At 40.0% G+C, this 20,235-nt stretch overlaps 1 protein-coding gene across 1 annotated transcript in view; it reads right to left on the bottom strand.

Moving 5' to 3' along the window:
* Nucleotides 1-19,033, bottom strand: part of LOC134540418 (phospholipase B1, membrane-associated-like) — a 50,269-nt gene extending 31,236 nt beyond the window's left edge. The window contains exon 1 of the mRNA XM_063383151.1: nt 19,002-19,033. The gene's annotated coding sequence lies outside the window, so the exon portion shown is untranslated. The remainder of the gene's footprint in view (nt 1-19,001) is intronic.
* Nucleotides 19,034-20,235: the final 1,202 nt, after the last annotated feature.

The raw sequence follows: 20,235 nt of genomic DNA, 5'->3' as shown, positions 1-20,235 counted from the left end.
TTATTTTACAGGTACAAGAAGAAGACGTACCTGCCGTCGCAGTTGGAAGTAGTTCTGGTCCCACCACAGAGCAGGGTCAAGACAAAGTCGACTCATCAAAAGTACCTCAAGCATCTAGTCATAAGCCTGCAGAAAAAGTGAATGTTGCCAAAGAAGACATAATTGAAATCGTGCCTTCTGCTCCTGCCGAAATCAAAGATGTGAATCTTGACGATGTAGGTTGCTGGCCTTCTCCTATGACCGACGAAGTAAGAACGCTTCTAGTACGTCGCGGATCTGACTCAGTACAGCACATCGATTCCAAATTTGCCGATGTTGTTCGCTCAGGGAGTTCAACGAAAGGCGGTACCCGAAAACTAACCAAAGAGTGGTTCTACAAACCATTATCTAACGGCGAAAAGGTTCTCCGAACATGGATGGTGTACTCGCCTTTGAAGCAATCCTTGTATTGTTTTTCTTGCAAGCTGTTTGGCAATTCCGGCTCTAACTTCGCATCTGAAGAAGGATTCAACAAATGGTGGAAGCTAAATCCAAGAATAGGAGACCATGAAAATAGCCTGGGCCATGAACAGAGCTTCTTGAAATGGAAGGAGTTGGAAGTTCGCCTGAACTGTAAAGCAACCATCGATCAGAAACAAAAAGAAGTTTTCGAAAGTGAGGAGAAGAAGTGGAGGGATGTACTGTACAGGTTGCCGAATATTATCCAGTTCTTATCCAAACAGAATCTGGCCTTCAGAGGACATCGAGAAGACATTCGAGGAGATGATAGTGGCAATCGCGGGAACTTTCTGGAGTTAGTGCACCTCCTAGCTAAATACGACCCTCTTCTAATGGAACACCTGACAAAGATAAAGCTGGGAGCAAGAGTCTCAGTTTCGTATCTATCTCCAGAAACCCAGAATGAATTTATAAACTTACTGGGACAGCAAGTTCGATCCACCATCATCCGTTGTATTCAAGAAGCTAAATATTATTGCGTAATCTTCGACAGTACACCAGACATCTCCCACAATGACCAAATAAGCCAAGTTCTGCGATACGTACATATCGAAGGAGAAAAAGTCGCCGTGGTAGAATCTTTCATTGACTTCTTCGAACCAAAAGGAAAAAATGCAGAAGATCTCAGCAACGATATAATCGCGAAGATAACATCAGACGGACTGGACATACAGAATCTGAGAGGACGGGCTTATGACAATGCTGCCACAATGTCAGGGATCCACAATGGAGTTCAAGCCCGGATTAAAGCACTGAATCCGAAAGCTATATTCGTTGCATGCACAAACCACTCACTAAACTTGGCTGGGGTACACGCTGCTTCTGAATCAGTGGATTCCGTGACGTTTTTTGGAACTCTGGAGAAGCTGTTTGCCTTCTTTTCCGCATCAACTGTTCGATGGAACGCTTTGGTTGCCGTCACAGGTCAAGCAGTAAAACGAGTCACTGAAACGCGCTGGAGCGCTAGACATGTAGCTGTCAAGATGCTTAAAAATAAGTTTGAGGTAGTTCTTGAGGTACTGGAACAATTAACAGATTCATCTCAAACTTCCGAAACAAGATCGGGAGCCAGTCTTCTCCTGACAGCCATGCAGTCATTTAACTGCCTAACTTTTCTTGGCTTTTGGGCTGCAGTGCTACCTAAAGTAGATGACGCACAGATTTACCTGCAGCAACGAGGACTAAGTGTGGATAAGTGTGCTCAGAAACTCTGCGCTTTGAAAACCCTCTTAGTGGAAAGTAGAGACCGTTTCGTGCAAGAAGCAATTGACTTTGCTTAGACAATCTGCGAAAAACTCGGAATCGAACTCAAAACGAGAAGAATTCGCAGGAAAAAACGCATGCATGGCGATGAATCTTCTGAAGATGCAGCTTTGTCTCACGAACAGGAAATCCGTCGAGAGATTATCGCATCATTCGACAAGATCATTCAAGAAATGACGACTCGATTCCAGCAAATTCAAGAAATATTGGACAAGTTCGGATTTTTGATGCCAGCGAAACTTTTGGACAGCAAGTTCGAGTGTGATCTTTCCTATGTATTAGAAGACATCGACAAGGACGAGTTTCAGATGGAGCGGAAGCGTCTTCAGCAGTTTTTTGTTGTTGCCTGTTCTGAATCAGAGGAAGATATAAGTGGTAAAGGACCACTGGAGCTCCTCCAGTTCATTCAAAAACTGAATCTCGGATTTCCAGTTCCAAATATAGTCATCTTGATTCGTATATATTTGACTTTGGCGATTAGTGTTGCAAGTTGTGAGAGAAGTTTTTCGAAGTTGAAGCTAATAAAAACTTACCTCAGATCTACTTTGAGCTCCGCTAGACTATCAAACTTGGCTATATTTTCGATTGAACAAGAATTGGCTGCTAATATTGATTTTGACAAAGTTATTTCTGACTTCGCTGCTCATAAGGCCCGTAGAATCCGCTTGTAAAACCGCTCATCCTATTTTAACTTCAATAAAAGGTACCTCATTGCATGTGAAATTTAATTTTAATTAAGCACCTATAGAATGGGGGCGGCAAAATGGGTCTCCCACCCCAGGCGCCGAGATGGCACGCTACGCCACTGAGTTGTTCGTAAGAATTTTTAAAACTAACTAAAGGATAATTTATTAGAAAAAATTATCAACATTTTTGAAGATGAATTAGCAAAATCATTTTCGAAATAGATGTTTCGGATTTGCTTAAAATCGTTTGTAAATTTCCGGTGGAGGACCTGGGGGATATCCCAAATAATCTAATCCCCTCTTCAAAATATTATGTTCTCGTAACAGTAAACGACCTAGGCCCCGCAAAGTGTGTGCCCGCCACTGCTCGAGCTACGAGTATTTCTTCTTGTTCGATATGTAGGCCTTAATCGAAACTACATCTTGCTTTAATTGTTTTTTTAACTAGCTAACCATAAAAACACAAATCCATGACAATTAGCTAGGAAGTATACCAGTCTTTCAATTTTACTCTCTGGTGCAAAACAAGCTGCGAATTAGCGTTAAAAGCTTTGGTCGACTTTGGAATCAGCATGGGGATTTACCAGCGAGTGTCTTTGGTAAACTCACCCAATGTAATCGCAGCTTGAGTTTATGTTTAGGACCTGTAACACCGTCAGACTTTTGCTTCGAACACCTTCCAATACAGTTGGTCTCGCAATGTTGGCGTTTTATGACGACATCGAAAACGTCACCAGCGCAGCCATGATTGTTTGACAGATCGGATGTCTTGAGTTTACACAAATATTTTCTATATAGGCAGGTTAGATAATTTATGGATGTTTTTAAAATAATGTTCATGTGAATGTTGCCTGTAAAGTAATTAATCCTGAAAAATCGGATTATTAAAGAACACAGAACCCTTATTTTAATATGCAAAGGATATTTTTGTGATTAAAAACTACAATGCATAAAACTAAAACTGTCCATCCAGCACTGTGAGCATGATTTTTGATATAATATTAAAATTAAAAACTTTTCAGTTGATTCCGTAGCATGATTAAAAAAAAAAGACACGTTTGAGGTAATCTTATCTGTCCAACTATATTTACAGATAAAATTGGAGACCATATTTCGTCGGATGTTGGATACACCTAAAAATGAGTTCTCAATCATAGTTGGGGAACGAACATTTGACAGTGTGACCGCAGACGAGGGCCAACTCTGACGTAATCGACCGTGTGGCTGGCTAACCACTCCGTAGCTGTGGTCGAATATTGTTAAGCTATGGTTCGTTTCGGCTGAGCTGGCTGCTGCCCATGCGCGCTAGCTAGCTATACTAGCTATACTAGCTATACTAGCTATACTAGCTAGACTAGCTAGCACTGTACCGACTTCTGCGGCGCCACGTCACGCTCCACGACGAACACCACAAAGGTACAAGACTTGTAATCACAATTTGTTAAGAACGGGTATCTCTCACGGATTCTCTAAAATTGTCACTAACAAGTAAAAGTTTTATGTGTGACAAGTGTAGTAGTTGGTACACATTAACAAAATTTGCCAACATAACTACACTTGTAACTAACAAGATTTGTAAACATACTTAACCTTATTTCTTGATAAAATATTTACTGGTATTTAATTATCCCTATCTATTTAGTTATAGTCATTACTTTTTAGTTGCAACATAAATAGGTTAATGATTTTTAATTAATCTCGATTTTTAATTTTAACTCAGTAGGAGAAAAAAAGAGACCACATGATTTGTTCTAAGAGAAGTATTAGTAAATTTTATTTGTAACCTATGTACCTTTTGAGTTAGATGGGAAGTTACAAGTAGACTACAAGTTATTTTTTAGTTTTTTTTTTAGCTACAATTGGTAATAACCCCGAGTTTTTAGGTTGCCTGCAAGTAAATAACTTGTCGACCTACACATGAAAATTCACTTGTAATTAAAAGTTTACAAGTGTGCTTCTGTGAACAAACTTGTAACATTTTGCTTGTTAGTTACAGGCTTGAATTGTGGTTGAGTGGCCTCGGGCTCCTGCCTGGCGAGGTCGGGCCCCGTCGCTCGTGGATCATTCCCTTCGCGGACTCAGGACTGTGCGCTAAGCTGCCCCTTCCGTGCGGAAGGCAACTGTGAGCAACTGCAGGATCATCCTCTCATGAGTCAGGGGTTAATTACGAGGCCGTGTCAGTGAGGCGGGAGGATAAGTGTGGCGCTCTCTGGTGCTTCTAGCGAGGTATCGCCTCTAAGCGCAAGGCTGTGCTTCTCGTCGTGGAAAAGGGCAACAATGAGTTCTGAGCGGTAACCTAAACATAGTATGGCTGAGAAACGACCCCTCGGAAAGACCAAAGAGCCTGTGATCTGGCCGAAGTCTGCTAGTTTTCCAGGCAAGTGCAGGAGCTGTTCCGCAGCTCGCCGCGCCCGCCCTTCAGCGCCACGTGCTCTAACTGCCAGAGCGAGTCCTCACCACGTGGCCCGGTGGAGGGGACCTCGGCGGGAGTCCCAGCAACAACACGGGTCGCCCCGCACCACTGCCTAGACGGTCCGTGTACTTGCGTGCTTGCGCGGTCTGTTAGCTGGACGCAGGAGTCGCCTCGGGAACTGGGCTCAGTCAGCTCAGTAAAACAGCGAGCGAAGTGGAATGGGCACTTGTTTGTTTAGCACTACGTCACTCCTCCGGAGTGGCTGACCCCGCCGTCCTGGCCTTGTGCCGGCGGCAGTGTGCCGAGCTCCAAGGTTGTCCGAGCGGCGCGGCGTCGGGAGGCTAGGTTCGTTTCCACGTCTCGTCTCTTAGGAGAAGGTTTTCCTTTCTTGGAAACGGGCATTTCCGCAGTCAATTTTTTGCGATTAAAATTCCGATAGAGAAACTTCAAAGAAGCAATGCCAGTACAGTGGAGATGTAATTTGCAGATCAGAGCACATGAACATAAACGATAAGATGAACATCGCACTGATGAACACCACGCTACGATTTGAATACTGCACCACTACATTTAGGACAAATTTTCAGTAACATTACTCATCTTGGCTAAAGGCAAAAGTTGTTAGAACAAAATTTAAAAACTCCAATTTATGAATAAAATTTGAGTCAGTCTTTCAATTTTTTTTTAAATTACAACAAATTAACAATAACACACCAACTAAATGCTTACAAAAATGCCACATGCAACTGGGAAAATCTGCGAGATATATTATTCATCAATAAGAATTAACTAGTGGTCAAATAGTGTATCAGTATGTAGTCCCTTGGTGGAAGAATGTTCGGTGGCGTTCCATAGAGATGAGATCCATCCAACGAGGAATATGGATCACATTATATTTTTAATACCCCAAATTATATTAGATTAACTCTCAAATAATCTGCTGAACTGATAGTATTTTTAGTGACTTTTATTTATAATGCATAGATAACTTTTATGTAATAACCTGAGAGGTAAGTAGCTAAATTATAAAAATACAAAGGTAGTTGTACCTATTTTTCAAATTAATTATATGTAGTCAGACGTCCGAACAGTTCCGAAGACATCCGAAGTTCACCGCTTCATGTTGGTAATAAAAAAAGAACACATTTTTGTGAGAATCATTATTTTTTTACGAATTTAAAATATATAATATGTGGCTGACTTAATATTACCAACCTTTAATTACAGTTACGATCATCTAGTGTGAAAATCATACCCACCCGTGGAATTGTTTTTGCGAAAACTTAAATAATTTAATAACGTTTTATTATTTATACAACTGAGATAACCTGAACAAATTTTCATTTTAGTTAAGGCCAGCTACTACTCCGTAAATAAAATATACAAAAATTATCTCAGCGAGAATTTTATGTAGCCATTATAATACACCTAGCCTATTTTTTTTACTAAACTTACTTATGATAAAGAAAGAGAGAAAAAATCGGAAGATACACGAATGCGGATTATTAGGGAGTCTGACACGGTATGAGTTCTAGGTGCTGACTGGCAGCGGAGTGAGTGGTCAGTGGAGCCACTCACCACCAGATGCGAGCGCCAGCAATGGATACAAATATGAAAGCGGACCACGAGTCCAAGTTCCCAATACCCGCTTTGTAGAATCTTCTACCCTGTCCAACTCTTCATCCAGACCATCCTCTGTGTCTTGTATACTGTATACACGAACTTGCATCCCGCATGTCTGTGCCCAGGGTTTTCCCAGTATCCATGCAGAGTTTACCTGGACCCAACTTAGCACAGGTTTAAGATAGGAAAGTTAGTCACGGCGCCAATCGCTGCCATTGGCTAGCCTATCCCCGCACGAAGCACGCGATGCTTGCGACCCTCTCCCAGCGTGGCTGACACCCAGCATGACTAGGCTTCGGCCTGGGACGCACCTAGGTCCTTCCCTTATCCGGACCCACCCAAATATGCACTTAGTTGTAAAAGTGAGTGAATGTCAGGTTGCCGGCGCTCGGCCTCCGCCCGAGTGTTGGCTCGCCGCGGCCTCGCCGAGTAGGCCGCTACTAGCAAGGTCGCCGCTCTACGCAACCATGGATGCACACACTACTGTCTCCTGCGCCGTCTCAAACATTGGCTCCACGATACATCTTCACTAGATAAAATATTAACTAACATCAGGTTCCCATAAAAGAATGGCAATTTAAGACTATTTACAACAAATCATATATAAAATTGAAGGTAAACTAACCTAGTTTTACTTATAATTGTTCAATATGTGCACCTTTAGTTATACGGCACACATCCAACCTAAAGTCCAATTCTTCCCACACTTTGGCCAACAAGTTTGGAGTATTTGAAGCAATAGCCTCTGAAGTTCTGTGTCTCAACTCTGGCAAAGCATTAGGTAACAGTGGAGCGTAGACACGGTATTTCATAAAGCCCCAATGAAAAATTCGCATGGCGTTATGTCAGGTGAACGTGGAGGCAAACGAAAAAGAGCTTTGTCATCAGGACCATTACGAACAATCCAACGGTCAGGGACTTCGACGTTCAACCACTCTCATACAAAAAAAAACTTACGATAAACTAAAATTACAGATTCACTCTAAGCAAATTGCAAAACACAAAACGCTTTACGCTCAGGAGTCGCCATTTTGCGTAGGTGGCCCTGCAAGCCAGAAAACAACAAAGCAAAACTCGCGCATGCGCTTATCTAAAACTGAGTTACTATATAATTGTGACCTTGACCAACACACAACGCTTACATTTGATATTATTAATTTATTACTGGGACATTCATCTATGACATACTGTATTTTATAATTATACACTTTCGTATATTATATTGTGTAAATGTTGTTTTGTTATCTTTTAGTTATTCGTAAGCCTACATAATTTAGTGTTCTTTTGATAATCAAATCATAGTGATTTTTGTTATTTTAGTGATTGTATTCTAGTGTTTGTATTTTTTGTGATCACTCCAAGTTTGTGGTAAGTTCACCTTCGAGTGTTGGCCAACTGCGGATGTGCCCACCTGCTGTGGACTTCCCCTCAGGTTGTGCTTGCCTGTTCTTGGTGCCTCCCGGGGGGAGGGGGTGTAGTGATTACTCTGTCTCTTGTATGTAAGTTTCGTGCCTTTTGCAGGTGGGAATGTGGCAAATATAAAATTAATAATAGCTAAATAAATAATAAACATTGAGGGGTCTCAGAGATGTGATAAACGTGGCTAAGATCCTTGTGAGTCAACCATAGGGTAGCTTAATGGTTGATTGGGGTGGGTGGCAGTGATGCTGGGATGGGTGGCCTCAGCCTCTCACTGTAGCTCCTCCTCAACACCTCCTGGTCGCGCTGAATGGCGTATCCATGTCCCTGTGGCTCTAGGGAGCTCGTGCTGGTGGCAGCAAGTCCAGCACGTTAAACAATAGCAGTATTGCATTGCTGTAAAGCAGTCTAAATAATATAAACTACACAATGACATGCTCAATTTGTACGTGTTTACGTGACGTACTCCAACAGACACACGCTTTTGTTAAATTTATTAAAATGAGATTTGTATCTGGACACGTAATGTTGTACTAGTGAAATCACAAACTCTAACTGAATTGAAGCTAGTACGTACTAATGTCGGGTTTATAAACTACGTAATAACGAAGGCAATAACGAAAAAAAGTCAAGACGTAAAAAGTTCAATACGATGTTCACAAATATGCGCTTATATACCACGAAACCGCACGTATCGCCCAACTTTCAACTTCTTGCATTTATGCAGACGATGTTATTAACAAGTTTTTATTAACTCGCTTTTTTGTCTGTCTGTCTGTCTGTTCGGTACAAAAAAATCTGCAATCAATTTTAAACTAACTTCTAGATGAGATAGAGATTTGAAACTTTGAACATAGCTCAGAACTGGATGACAATACAATATTCACTCGCTTTCTGTTTAGTTTGTTTATATGTATTTTCGTTACCAATTTGTTTGTTTTTGTTGAGCAAAGTCCCCGGATAGGTGGCATTAGGTAACGAGCAGAACAGTAGCACTCGCAGACGACGCCTACATCACGCATACAGGCTAGGAAAAGTCCGCTACACGGTCATATAGTAAGGACTGGCAACTTCCTATCCTTCTCTTTGGCGAGACCCGTCCGTTTAGCAAAGCTCACGGTGACCAGTGAACTAACGGCGCTGATAACAGTTTAGTTTATAACTTCGTCGATAGAAAGCGTTGTATTAAATTTGAGAACCACTGTCGTTTGTTGCGTCCGTCGCGGCTTGTCTCCTTACTATTATATATTGCAAGCGCTCCTCATTTTTAGTTTTAAAATTTGGAAGTATTTTTGTAGGTATTTAAAATTCACAATCGCAAATTTTCATTACATTCTGTATGGGGTCAATGTACCCCACTTTTTTTTTGTTTTAAAACTTACAAGTTAATTCATAGGTGTTAAAAATCAATAATCCCAAATTTTTAGACAATCCGTATGGGGTTAGGAATCTGTAAGATGTAGTAAATCTTTACTGGGCTAGGAAAAATTATTTTATACCTTTTAGTCCGTTTAAAAAACGTTGCTTTTTTAACATAATTTTTTTTATTTAATTAATATTTTTTTGTTATATACATGACGTTTAGCTTGTTAAACTTTCGCACAGTGAAAGAAAATAACATTTTAAGATCAAATTGACAACTTCGCATGTTTTCACGATGAAAACGAATTACCAAAATAATTGTTTTACAATTTAAGTTTGCAAGGTTGGCGACGTCTTGCGACTTCCGTACTTTATAGACGCCCGTGAAATTATTGCATTGGTGGCGTGTTGCGGTTCTTGCGTTCCTTGCGTACAGTTTATAAAGCCGACCTAAGGCTCGTTCGAAAATGACGCGGAAACGGAGGCAGATTACGTAAACGTAGACAAATCTAACGGAACAGTGTTTCTTCAATAACATGCAGACGGAGACGGAGCCGTACGGATTAGCTCGGCAATGCTGAGCTCTTCAGTTTACGTTACTTCGTGCGACCAATAGAAGCCGAGTACTTGGCTGCGATGGTAGTCATGTTTGTTTATGTTCTAAATACGTTAAACATTGTTTCAAGAACCTGCAAGAATATCTAGTATTCTATTATTATTTAGTCGTATATTTTTATTATATTTTTAAAGTCTGGTCGTGCTATAATCTCGAAGCATAATATTTTTATTTAAATTAATATTTCGTAACCATGAAATGCAAACTTATTGATTGCCATTTGTTACGTTTCCGTGCATTGTGGAAGCAGCAGACGCTATGATGAATGTTCCGAGAGAGATCCGTCTCCGTTTATGCACCATTATAACGGACCTAAGGCGCCGCGAGGATTCATAACCTCAACAATGTACCATCTGCGTCCGCCATCATGGTACATTGAGTTAGTTGGCAATCAAGCCGTTCAGTTCCGGGTGTCAAGAAACGTTGTGCTTCGCAGCTGGCGTGCGCGCACTCTACCCTGTAATCACTGTAAGGTCGGGCGTTTCCCGGCACGTTGCCCGCATCACAACCGGGCGAGCGGTGAATTCCCGCCGCTCGCCCGCCAGGAGAGAAACAACACCACCTCGGCGGCCTTGCCGGCTGATCGCGGTAATTAAGACCACTCGGCCTTGGCACTTCTGCGTCGCCGGAGCACTCTAGGCACAGACCCGAACAGTTTCGAAGCTCTCTAAAATTTGCTGATCGCTATTCAAAAAATAAAAACATATTTTACGGTTATAGAGTATTTTAAATAACCCGAACCCAACCTAATCAATCTTTCATTTTAGTTACTTTAACCTGACCTGACCTAACATAACAACCTATCCTCACGAGAAAAAAAAATAACTATTATTTATTACACTGACCAAACCTAACCTTTTACTTCGGTAAACTTCGGAACGTTTCCGATTGTGGTTGTGGCTGTTACCCTGTGAACTATAGGCTATACTACGCAGGGCTTGTAAACCACGCAAGGAACGCAGCGACGCAATATTTAATATCACGGTCGTTTATAAAGTGCAAAAGTCACAAGTCTTTGAAAACATATGAAATTTTCAATAATTGGATTTAAAAGTGTTATTTTCTTTCAATGTGTGGAAGGTAAACAATGAAAACGTAATGCAGGTATCCTATATAATAAATAAAAAATCGTGGCCTTTTAGGCACATTACGTCTGTGTATTAAATAGTTTTTGGAAGGCGGAAACGCAAGCCCAAAAGCAAGAAGTAGAAAGTAGGCTGATGATTGGGTTACGTTTTTGCGGCTAGTATAATTTGTAAACGGATATTTTAAAACGTCGTTATTGAATTTTTTTGTGTTTTGAATTTTCCCATTATTTTTTTTGTTAATTCCAATTCCTACGTATGTGTAACTTTATAAGCAATTCAAAAGTTTTAGATATAATTTTCCCATTATTTTTTTGTTAATTCCAATTCCTACGTATGTGTAACTTTATAAGCAATTCAAAAGTTTTAGATATATATTACACTTGTTTTCAAAAATCCAAAATGTCAGGGGAAGTCAAACAAAAAAAAACACTGTATTAATAGGTTTATGATAGGTAAAATATTATACATTAACCTATCGGATATGTGTATACAAATTGTCACAATTCTAATGGTAACACCGGATTCAATTACAGAGTTGCAAAAGTATGCAAAAAGTATACAAAAGGTTGGAGAAAAGTATGCGAAAGTATGCAAAAAGTATGTAATGTTAGCGAAAAGTATGTGAAAGTATGCGAAAATATGCGAAAGTATGTAAAAAGTATTCAAAAAGAATACAAAAATTGCGAAAATATGTCAAATGTATGCAAATGTATGCGAACGTATGCAATCTTAAGCAAAAGTGTGCAAAAAGTATGCGAAAGTATGTAAACATTACAAAAGTATTGGAGAGTATACGAAATCATGCGCTATTGCTGCTATCTGTTACCTCCTGTAAAGATCTTTCAATTGATAACTTTTTTTTTTTTTAAATCTCGCGCCATCGAGCAATATTCTATACACACGCTATATACGTTACACACTTTAACTCCGTCACCTACTCACTTCCGTTATACTGTGATTCTGATATTACTCTTCCGGCTGGCGAGTTCTTTAAATTCTGACGATTTTTACTCCACAAAATATTAGGTTGGAAAAGCCCATTTCCGTGAAATTCGCGGGATCATAAAATTGTGAATGCGGGTGCAAGACAACTTAAATCCACCAGACTGACGTCGACTGTACTTCCTGAGCAAAAAAAAAAAAAAACACTCTCGAGCACTTTTTAAAAGAGAGTTATAGACTAAACCGTCTGCAGTGCCTTTCTTCCAGCGAACAAACGGCACCCTTATAAAATTGTAGCGAGAAAAAAAAATCCTTGTGAGGTGTATGGGCGCATTTAGTGGACACCGAGGTGCGTGGGGAAGGCGAGACGACGACCTGTAGCTGTGACGGGACGCAACACCGGCAGCACTCCGGCACTGACCCTGGGGCGGCGTCAAGGTCACGGTCTCGCCACTCGCGCTCCGTGGCCGAGTCTCGCCAAGTGCTGCCGCACGTGTGATGTATGGTGCGGGTGCGACAATTATGCACTTGGTACCAGGTTTGCTGTATCTTTTTCATCCTGGTACCTTAGAACATCAGAATTTCGACTACCATAAAAAAATATGGCAAACTTTACTGGTACAGTAAAAGTTATCACGAAAATAGTTACCCGTTTTTGTACTGGCCATAAACAGGGTGAGTTTGAATTCGAGCAAGGAACTTCGGCTGCCGGTTCATCACGACAAAATAAGTTGAAATCGAATTCACGACTCATCAGCTTAAGTGCTTCCCAAGTCGGGTACACATAAGTCTTTGAAGATGGGGCTGAACAACATTCTATTGTAAATAACATAGGAATATATATCATAACATTTCAAATTATATTTCTCAATGTCGTTAATCAAAACTGATAATCCTTATCGAAGCCTAAATCTGTCTAAAAAAAATTGGTGCCGCACTCTCGACGCCAGCCCAAGCAAACACGACCACGCCACGCCTGCTGACGGCTGCAGTAGAACTCGAAGTGAGGAGCTCATAAACCATGAGTCGTGCCGACGCGGCCTCGAAGCCTCATGAGCGCGGCGCGCCCCCTGGCCATCTGCGGCCGCGGCCACGCCGAGTCCGTTACGCACGCCGGGACGCCGTTCCAGGACCCGCTCGAGCGACGGCACGAGGCAGCGCTGCGACTAGCGAGCACAATAACGGCTCTGCGACAGTTGCCACCTCCGCGCCCGATGCGACAGCAGCGACGATCGGTTTGCTCCGCGCAGCTCCTTGTATGGGCGGCGCCAGCCTAGATACGATTGCGGTTGGTTCGGACCAATAATTTGTGTGAAGGTTGAATAACTTCTCTCTCTCCCAACCCCCCCCCCCCCCTCACCCAAAATTAGTCCCGTCGTTGCGCCATCAAACTGTTCCACCTCTCATCCATAGGCCATGCAAAGCCTGAGGTTCCCTTCGTCTGTCACCGCACCTACAACCTCAAACAAACCTGAACGCATACTACCGAAACCAACAACGAAAAGAGCAAGAAAGAGTCTGAGGCCTCGCCAACCTGTACTTATGCCTAACGCAGGCGAGAGAGCGTTGACGTTGAAAAGGTTTTAACCCCTCATGTTAAAGGATGTTACGAGGACGTATCAATAACGCACACAATGAAAAATATTATAGTTGAAAAAAACTAAAAAAAATACGCTTTTAAATAAAATTATCTACATGTTATAATATACATAATTAATGTAATACATTATATTCGCTGAATTAGTATAAATTACATTATACACATACCTACATACTTGCAAATTTTTAATTGTATACGATAAATAGAAGTAGGTTGAAATCGTGTGCCAAGATTTGTTTACATAGTCCGTTAGTTAGTTAGAAGTGAAGCTAATAAAAGCGTGTTAAAAAAGAAAAAAATAAGGACAATAAACAGAAATTAAAATATTACTCATTTATTAGTTTTACACATAACTTCCATGCAAGTTGTAACATTTGTCCCAACGATGGATCAGTTAGAGAATCCCGGTCTCGCAGCACTCCGTCTGCTGCAAGAAGAGCCACATTCGCTCGGCCCGTGGGGGTTCGTCGTCAGTCAAGCTTCTTGCCGCCGAGGAATTTCTTCGTGGTCCAAAAAGATGGAATAGGAGGGTGCCAGGTCCGGGCTGTAGGGCGCTCTCTCCAAAACGTCACTACCGTATCCCTGCAATTTTTCACGAACTGGACGAGACACATTGGTACGGACAATGTCTTTTCCGTAAACTACCACCATCTCACAATGGATATCCCCAAATTTCTCTACTTCCGCCCAAAGAAATCGTTTCACCGCTCGTTGCTCCTTCACAGTTGACGGTGTAATCACTAACGCCATTTTACTGGTGACTGACAAACGCTATCGGTACGTGGAATCACAAGATCTTGCATTGCGTCCAGTCAGTAGCGCCTTCTAGCTCCCTTTTTAGTAAATAATTTAATTTGTACTAATTATTTCCCTAATTACAAACTGATATGTGCGTTTCTTATTGATACGCTCTAGTAATTTTGATGGCTCAATATAATGTTATCCGTTCAACTGTTATTTCGTTGACAGGAAAAAATCGAGTTTGTTTGTTGCCTAGTTACCAATGTATCTGGTTATCATGGCAAACTATTTGTTCGTCACTTTGATCCACTATGTAACTTGTGTCAAGTTTGACAGTTCACGAAAGCAGTATCCTTCTGCCACATTTGTCCCGACTATTCAATTGCTTGTCAGTTTTCGCAAACAAACATCATGAGATGCTTTGCAGTGAAAGTTGGGAAATAGCTACCACTGGTGCTACTTTTGAGAAATGTCGAATTAGAGACGAGTTAAATGACACAGACTTCGTATACTCAAGAATTTTAATGACTGAGTCCTTTTTCTAAACGTAACACTCACGGCTGATCGGAGAGATGTTTGGTTGGCTACCCTGAAGCTTCCAAAATGTCGTCCTGTGATCGAACTCCAGCCTTTGACATTAATGCTACGGTCCTTCAGGTTGGACGTATACTATGTTCTTGAAGCGATAAACGAAGGTCACACGGTTGAATTGTTGGTCTTAAGTGTAGCGGTCAAACTGTGTTTTCTGAGATTTACTATGTACAGAGCCATCGAGTGAAACTAGTGAGTTACTTCTGAGACGTATAATGCAAATTAAAAGATGATGGTTTAAAAAACTAGCTGCACGAAAAAAGCTTTATATTATGTGTCATTACTGAGAAAAGAAAAGATACGTGGTATCAACGGAATCTATAATACGCTTGTGTTAATGATTTTGATTACTTGCGTGACCTTTTAGAGCTTGGACTCAATTTTCAGCAAAATCCGTTAATTAATATTAAATACAGGATCATGAACTAACCAACCATGCGCGTGAGATATTCACATGGTATTATTAATACCTACAGGACTTCACTTAGCACTCTTTGCACTATTATGCCTCCATTGAAGGTCCTTGGTGACAAAAAAAAAGTATTTAAGATAGAACACTGAGCGTAGGGTATGTTTAACTGAATGAAGTTCTACAATCACCGCGAATTTTGTGGCCGTAGAAAAATTATTTCTTTGAAATAGTATGTGGTAATAACGCGCCACAGTAATATATGGAAAATATAGGTGTTACCCCCCAAATATTTCAACGAAATAATTTTACTACGGTGACAAGTTTAGTTGAGTTTATAAAACTTAGTTCCATTAAACATAATAAAAACGTTGTGTTCTATCTAAATACTTTATCTATTATTTACAATAAAAATATTAGTTAAGGTAGCTTTAAATTCAAAGACGAACAAAAGACTTGGAAAGCACTTTAGATCATAAGTTGTATCATTGGTTGTACAGATGTTTAACTTATTTTATCGTCATGAACCTGCAGCCCAAAATGTTTAAGAACTGTTGCTTTTGAAAGTAAAAGGTACGGGAGCTAGCTAACTCCAACACCACCTCCTCGCATTGTGTGCAGTCACAGCACATATTGTGTGTGACGTGGCATTGTTTTGCAGTGCCGCTCTCTTTAGAGTAGTTCCGTGCGGGAGGTTACTGTTCTACACGTGCATTCGGTTCCCAACAGAGCAGTCTACATGCGTGGGCGAGAGTCCGCGCAGGGCGTGTGGCAAGCCATTCTGAGCGTAGGAGGGCAGGTGGACACGCCTCCAAGGTCAAGCAGCGACACTGGTCCAAACCAGAGCCCGCCCAGTCACGGGTGTATTTGTGTTATAAGTGCGACGCTCGCAGGTGCTTCTAGCAAGGCATCGCCTCTAAGCGAGTGTGTGAACTGTGATTTGAGCGGTAACAATAGCATTATATGGTGGAGAAATGACGATAAAGTTGCAATGCGAGTCCGTTGAGTTTTTTTTCCTCAATAATCTGTACAGCGTGTTTCATGCCTAAAAAAAATCTGTAATCATGCGTTTTAACTGTTTTTAATATTCTAAAAATGCAGTTTACAACTAGCTACGCAAACAGAACTACCCATCCACCCTCCCGTGAACAAGCATCACTCCTGTATCTCGAGCAGTTTGCAAGTCGTGTGGTTTCTTCTGAAGCTCTGCACACCGTGCGTGTGCCCATAAGACTCGGTCTTACATGTCATGTTCATTTTTTTTCCGTTTTCTTGTCATTACTTTGTGCAATAATTATTCCTGTAAATTTAACCCTATAGCTCTATTCGATTTCATGTTACGTCAAAAATTTTGTTACAAGATCGCATAACCCCAGAATTAAAACAAAAAATAACTGAAGTAATAAAATAATATACACCAGGTCGCACCTAGTACGTGACCTTTAATTTCGGTATATTTATTTTTGTTAAAATGAATTTTTTTACACTTTTTTGTTAATTTCTTGCTGCAATATATTCGTTAAAATATCCTTGTTTTTTTTTCTAACTCCCCGTTTAACCATCTCAAAATCCTTCGGCCATCGGTAAATGTACAGTACTGTGAAAGACTGCAGGTGACTGACCTTAACTCAGCTACGGCTGTATGATTGTTTAACGTGCTCCCACCCCGCTCAACCATTAAGCTAGCCCGTGGTTGGTTCAGAGGAATCCCCATCCTGAGAGAAAATACAATAGACTCTAATACCGGACAGCTCCAAGAATTTTGTGTGAAAACCTGGCGTTGTCAAATCACCAACATTATGACGACAAAAATAACTTTATTTTATATTGGAAAAAACTTTTTTTTATCACGATACATTTTTATTGGGGATATGAATATCCAGTCCTTAAATTTCCTAAAAAGAAGTAAATAATTCTTGACACCAGATTTAATTTGACAAATTATATATAAAATATTTTTGTAGTTATACCTGTTGCCAGCTAGGTTATTTTCCACACTTTCGCCCATGTTGTTGGCATATAGTTGTCCGGTATTAGTCTCTAGTATACTTGCTAAGAGTATCGCAAGGCGCCTGATCGTCTACCACATCTCCGGGAACCAGAGAGCAGGGAGTGCATAACTGAATAGGCGGAATATGGCCACTGAAAATATGTGTAAGTTGAACAATGCTAACATCAAAAATTAAATTTTAAAAATTAAGAAAACAGAAATATCTTAAACGTAATAACTTAATAAAAAAAAGTAATTATTCAAACATTCTTAGTTCAGAATTTAAGGTGTGGTTTATTTTAGAATAATTTTTATCAATGTTTAATTATATTAATACCAATTAAATATTCATGGCTGCCATATGAAAATGTGCGTTTTTTTTTTTTTGCAATTAAAACTGTGGTTATGGTTTTCAACACCCATTTTTCGGCTATGCAGTTTTTAATTTTTAAAACAAAAAAAAAAGCTTTTAAGTTATTGTATTTGATTGTTCCGTATTAAAAATATATAATCTTGAACATTTATGGTGAATAGGCTACTCTCTGCAACGAACTAGGTAGGTACCACAAAAAGAAAATCGAGGTTGTCAACACTATTTCAAAACGTTAACGACTTTTAGGTTGTTAGGTTGCCTCTAAATACCACACAGTTAGCTGATCTCCACGAAAATAAGAGCGTTAGTTTTAGCTAGGGACAATATTATATGGTGGATTGATAAAAACGAAATAACACTGAAAAGCATGGCAATACACCATATAACACCGCAATGTAAGTTTTATCATGGAATTAAGTAGCATTTAACCCAAACTAAATTGTTAGTGTTTGACATTCAAGGAATGTTGTTATTTTCAGACAAAATATTTTACCCAAGTGCATCAGAAAATTTAATTTGATTTATTTTATCGTGCATCTCTTACTGAATAAATAAAAAAAAAAACTTTGCTAATTCAGTTTGATTGTACTGAATGATTTTTTTTTGTTTAAGACAAATTCATTAAAAACTATTTATACTTAAAAATGCAGAATATAGATTTTACCCCTATTTTGGTGGAGTAAGTATTACAAAACAGCTTTTATAAAAAAAATAACAATAATAACACCGAAATTATTTGCTTCAAAAACGAAATTGGACGGAAAATAAAACCATAAAATCTCGTCTCTAATTATAGCATTGAGTTGTGACTCATCTTCCTTGCTTCGTGCCAAAGCTATTGTGATCAACGACCATACATTTGAAACACTGGAAATCAACGTGTTTTTTTCTGTACCCGCATACGATCACCGACTACACTGTCGTCCATGAATCTACAAATAAAGTAAAGTGATTGAAAGTGCCTAACGCTATAATGTATTGAAAGAATCGATTGTCAACGTTTTTTTTTGTCTAACGAAGGCACTAGATGCAGAAAACTGTGTATCGCATATAGGAGTATTAATAATAATAAACGGCTCAATACTGGCTTACTTCCAGGATGCTCGATACAATTTCTGAACGCTGAAAGCTTTTTTATTTCGTTTTTTTTTTACATTATGGACTATATCATACCTGCCAATTTCTTTTCCTTCAGTTATTATTGAAGGGATAATGTGGTAACATATTACCGTGAAATATAAACAAGTTTAACAAACAATAATATTAAATAAAAAAATCATGTTTAACTATATTTATTATTTAATTCATAGATTGAATTGCGTCATAAACTCTGAAGTAATTATTCAGTTGTAAGTATGAAGAGCGCTGCAATGCGCTGGCCACTCACCGACGCGCGGAGCTGCTGGCTGCTCGCGGGACGCCGGGACGTCGACTGGCGTCTCTCGGGCCGGCGGCGCGCCCGCAGGGGATGGGGGAGGGGGGGGGGGGGAGCCGTTGCGATCGCGTGTGCCGTGGCACCGTCGCCGTCCGGCATCCCTCGACTCGACACTATCTCTGATCCGGCTGTCGACCTTGGTCGCCGGGTCGCGTTTGCTGCGCTGCCGGTGCCGGTGTTATCGTTTTGCTCGACAGTTTATCGTTTCTGTCGGTTTTCGTTCCAGAAACAGAGTTTCCTGTTTTTTTATCGGGTTGAATTTCACACGTCTACATTTTCACGTTTGCTAAAACTATACTGACGTTCGATAATCCTGCAAACTCGCTAATCCGGCATAGCCGAGGTCCCGCTTGTGCTTCAGTGCTTCATTAAGGCCTCGTCTACCCGGGCACACACGCGGTGCGCAAAGCTTTAGATAAAACCACGCGATTTGGAAAATGCTCAACATACCCTAGCACTGTTTGTTTACGAAAACCATTTAAGACTGCGCTGAAGGCGAATGAGTAGTTCTGTTTCCGTAATTCGTTATTAAACCGTAAACGCGTGTTCGTGTGTTTTCAAAATAACTTTTGGACATGAAGCGTCCTGAAGAGATAATTGAAATCACCCATGGGATCACCACAGGCTGGACCAAAAAAACGCAATATTGAATTTTTGGGACTATGGTTGTTTTTGGACAATACCTCATCAAGTAATTGCTGGAAGGTTGGCAGGGCGGCTCCAGGTCAGACAGGCATGGCGACCACGCTAGCTTTCTTCACTTCTCTTTTCCTTGTTTGTCTAGTTTTATGTGAAAAATATGACCATAAAGGGGAAAACCAAGTATTAATTGGTTATTAGCGCGTAGTTCAAAGTGCTGATCAATACATTTCGAAATCAAATGAGTATTCATGATTTTTGTATTAGGGAAACTTTTGTAGTTTTGACTGCCTCTTACATTATAATGTCGCAGATTTCGCAGTAATTAAATAGTTAGCATTTATAAAACTTTCCCGAGTATAATTTATTAGAAAATAATATCAAAAATTCTCAATCCTTTTGATGTACACTCTGACAATACCTATTTTTTTGTCGTAACTTAAATATATTTCTGTGGTAATAATCTTACGTTATAATCATAAATTTAATGTATAGTTATCTTATAATAATTAATAATATTAAAAAAATTATTTATTTCATAGTTATA

Source organism: Bacillus rossius, chromosome 1 (genome assembly GCF_032445375.1).
Source record: "Bacillus rossius redtenbacheri isolate Brsri chromosome 1, Brsri_v3, whole genome shotgun sequence".
NCBI lineage: Eukaryota > Metazoa > Arthropoda > Insecta > Phasmatodea > Bacillidae > Bacillus > Bacillus rossius.
The sequence above is the reverse complement of the archived record's forward strand: the minus strand, read 5'-3'. Positions and strand labels throughout refer to the sequence as shown.